The sequence below is a fragment of the Bos indicus genome, chromosome 3, assembly GCF_029378745.1.
Source record: "Bos indicus isolate NIAB-ARS_2022 breed Sahiwal x Tharparkar chromosome 3, NIAB-ARS_B.indTharparkar_mat_pri_1.0, whole genome shotgun sequence".
NCBI classification, from domain to species: Eukaryota; Metazoa; Chordata; class Mammalia; order Artiodactyla; family Bovidae; genus Bos; species Bos indicus.
Window position 1 is genome coordinate 66,763,152 of NC_091762.1, and position 4,131 is coordinate 66,767,282.

A 4,131-nucleotide genomic window follows, 5' to 3' on the forward strand; every position below is an offset into this window, starting at 1 on the left:
AGACAGTTTGGAGTTTCCTCAAAACACTGAAAACATAATTACCATATGATCCAGCAATCCCACTCCTGGACATATAACTAAAGTATAATTTGAAGATACATGCACCCCAATATTCACAGCAATACTATTCACAATAGGCAAAACATGGAAACAACCTAAATATCCATCAACAAAGGAATGGATGAAGAAGATGTGATACATATATACAATGGAATACTGCTCAGCCATTTGCAGCAAAATGGATGGACCTAGAGACTATCATACTAAGTTAATTAAGTCAGACAGAGAAAGACAAATAGTATATTACATCACTTATATGTGCAATCTAAAATATGCAACAAACGAACTTACCGGCAAAGCACAAATAGATTCACAGACATAGAGAATAGACTTGTTGTTGGAAAGGGAGTTGGGGGAGGAAGAATTGGGAGTTTGGGTTAGTGGATACAAACTACTATATGTAGAATGGATAGACAACAAGGTCTTACTGTATAGCACAGGGAACTATATTCAATATCCTATAATAAACCATAATGGAAAAGGATATGAAAGAGAATGTATGTAGATGTATACCTGAATCACTTTGCCATACAGCAGAAATTAACACATTATAAATTAGCCATACATCATTTTTTTTTAAGATAGAGAAGAGCATTCTAGACACAGGATACAACTTGAGCAAAGACGCTGAGGTGGGATAACTGGCAAGTCAGAGGCAGAGCGAGGAGGCCAGTAGGACAGCAGTGGAGCTCACAGAGGGGAGAGCAGTAGGTGATGAAGTCAGAGAAGACACAAGGCTTGGATGAAGCAAGACCCTGTAAGCATTAGAAGTCTTTGCATTTGAAGTAAGCATTGAAGGGACCCTTCAATGGGTTTTGAACAGAGAACTGAACTCAGTTTTTAATCAGTTAAAAACTGATTTCAATTTTGGAAGGCTCACTCTGACTACTGTATTGAGAATAGGCTGTATAATGGCTAATATAGACACAGAAAGACTAGTTTGGAGGCTACCACAGTGACCCAAATGGAAGAGGATGGTGTTTTGTATCAGAATGGTAGCAATATAGGTGGTTAATAGGGATCAGATTTTGAATATATTTTGAAAGTAGAACCAACACAATTGCTCATGGGTTGGATGTAAAGTATGAGAGAGAAGTTGTTTGCCTCCAAGGTTTTTAGTCTGGCCAACTAGAAGAATGAAAGTGGTCATCAAGTAAAAAGAAAGAAGTTAGAACAAATTTATAAAGGAACAGCAGGAGTTCACTTTTAGACATAAACTGCATGAGAGATCTGACCTGGAGATATAAATGTGGACATTATTGCCTTCAGTTCAGTTCAGTTCAGTTCAGTCGCTCAGTCTTGTCCGACTCTTTGCGACCCCATGAATCGCAGCACGCCAGGCCTCTCTGTCCATCACCAACTCCCGGAGTTCACTCAGACTCACGTCCATCGAGTCAGTGATGCCATCCAGCCATCTCATCCTCTGTCGTCCCCTTCTCCTCCTGCCCCCAATCCCTCCCAGCATCAGAGTCTTTTCCAATGAGTCAACTCTTCGCATGAGGTGCCCAAAGTACTGGAGTTTCAGCTTTAGCATCATTCCTTCCAAAGAACACCCAGGACTGATCTCCTTTAGAATGGACTGGTTGGATCTCCTTGCAGTCCAAGGGACTCTCAAGAGTCTTCTTGCCTTATTAATGGTATTTAAACCATAAGACTGGAAGACATCTCTAAGGGTGACTATGGATAAAGAAGAGAATCAAATACTGAGAGCAAGCCAACATAAGAGGTCAGGAGAAGAGAAGGGACACCATGGGAGGTTGAGAGAAACAATAGTGAGATGGAAAAAAGGCATGAAACCCTGCCAAGAGCCTTATCCCCATCATCCTGACAGAAAGATTGGGAAAGGATGCAGGAGCCTGCAAGTGACTCAAGCCTCCACAATAAAGGCCTAGCTAAAGAGTCAGAATGCTCATTTCCAAATGTCTGGCTCTCCATGAAAACTTTTGAAGTGAGTGAAAATGAAAATACAGCATATCAAAATTTGAAGGTTGCAGCTTAAACAATACTTAGAAGGAAATTTAGAGCATTAAATCTTTATGCTAGAAAGGAAGAAAATTCTCAAATCAGTTATCTAAGTTTCTGACTTTAGAAACTAGAAAAGATGAGCATAGTAAAACCAAGCAGAAAGATAGAAAAAATAAGGATAACAGCAGAAATCTATAAGGAAAGAAAAGCAATAAGATAGAAAAGCAATAGAAAAAGCTAAATAAAACAAAAAGCTGATTCTTAGAAAAGATCAGTAACATTTGTAAACTCCTAGCCAGACTGATCAAGAAAAGAAGAGAGAAGACACAAATTATAAAATATCAGGAATGGAAGGGAGCATATCATTAGATAAATCTACACCTAGGAAAAGAATAATAAAAGAATATTATTTTATAAAAACTCCATGCCTATAAATAAAATGGATGAATTCCTTGAAAGTCACACTGCCCAAACTCACTCAAGAGAAAACAGATAACCAGTCCTACACCTATGGGAATTTATCTGTATTTGCTATTCATGTACCTGCAAGGTTTTGCCCCAGATCTTTATATTCAGCACCCAGCTCAAGAGTGAAAAGGCTTTCTCTGACCCCTCTAACTAAAGTAGGAATTTGGTGTTACAGTCTTCAAAGTATTTATACCGTGTGAAGTTATCTTGTTTACGTTTTATGTATGTGTTCCTGTCTGTCTCCCTACTTGACTGTCTTGTTCACTAGTGTAGCTGCAGGACTTAGCCCAGTGCATGTAAGGCGGCAGACCTTCCACAATAAAATGAAGAGTACTTCAAAGTCCATTTCCTAACAGTCTCCAATTTCTCTGGACTAAGATGGATCCACCTGGAGTGCAGACTTCAACAGTCCAACTTCTCCATCTAAAGCCCAAGCGGATGACTCCTTCTACTAGGTATTGTTCTCCTAGTCCCACTACCCCGAAGACTGAAGGAATTAAATAAATTCAACTAATCTGAAATGCTGGGAAAAGATGACGGCAGGAGGAGAAGGGGATGACAGAGGATGAGAGGGTTGGATGGCATCACTGATTCAATGGACATGAGTTTGAGTAAACTCTGGGAGTTGGTGATGGACAAAGAGGCCCAGCATGCTGCATTCCATGGGGTCGCAAAGAGTCGGACACGACTGAGCGACTGAACTGGACTGAACTGAAATCTGCAATAAAACACCAACCAGGAAACAGAGGCAAACAAAATATTCTTTTGCTTAAATGTCTAAATGTGGTAGAAAAAATCTTTTTTCCCTTCCTGCTTCCCATTTACATGCACATTTAATCATCACAACAAACCTGAAGATTAGGTATTGTTATATTTCTTTTTTTTTTTTTTTTACAAATCCACACTTTTATTTATTTTCAAGAAGTTTAAATTCTCGAAGGGTACAGCATCACACGAATTCTGTGTCCAATGGCCTTAGCAGGAAGGTTGCTTCAGAATTTGGCACGAACCATGCCACTGTTTCCATGAGCTCGAGTTATCTTTCCCCAGATTACTCTGGTTTTGTTAGGTTTTCCACCAGGAGTTACTGTGTTGTTCTTTGCTTTGTACACATAAGCACATGTCTTGCCTAAACAGAATTCAGTTTCATCTCGAGCATATACACCCTCAATTTTCAGGACAGCAGTGTGTTCCCTTTGGTTCCGTAGACCCCGTTTATAGCCAGCAAAGATGGCCTTGGACCACAGCCTTCCAGACATATTTGTCGTTTTAGAAGTCCCGTTCCCAGCAGGCCTTCACAGGGTCCAAGATGGCTGAAAGAGCAGGTATTATTATATTTCTTTTTATAGATGAGGAAGCTGAAATAAGTCACACAACTATTAATTGCAGAGCCAGAGGTGAAATCCTGGCTGATGGGTGCCAGAAACTGGGCCCTCAAATACCAACAAACAATACTGAGCTCCTAACATTAAGGGTAGATTCCCTGCCTGAAAGATCCAGGACACTTTTCTCTTCCCTCCATCCTATTCAACAAACCATCCATACCAGAGCAGACTAAGAGGATAGTCCCTGGGGCAGCATGATCCTATCTAGACAAGGCAGGGAGAGAGGGGGATTCCAGATAAAAGGGGGCCCAAA

The 4,131-nt window shown here is 40.3% G+C and overlaps 1 pseudogene; it reads right to left on the minus strand.

Moving 5' to 3' along the window:
* Positions 1-3,391: 3,391 nt before the first annotated feature.
* Positions 3,392-3,836, minus strand: LOC109556145 (large ribosomal subunit protein eL33 pseudogene; annotated as a pseudogene).
* Between the last annotated feature and the right edge of the window lie 295 nt (positions 3,837-4,131).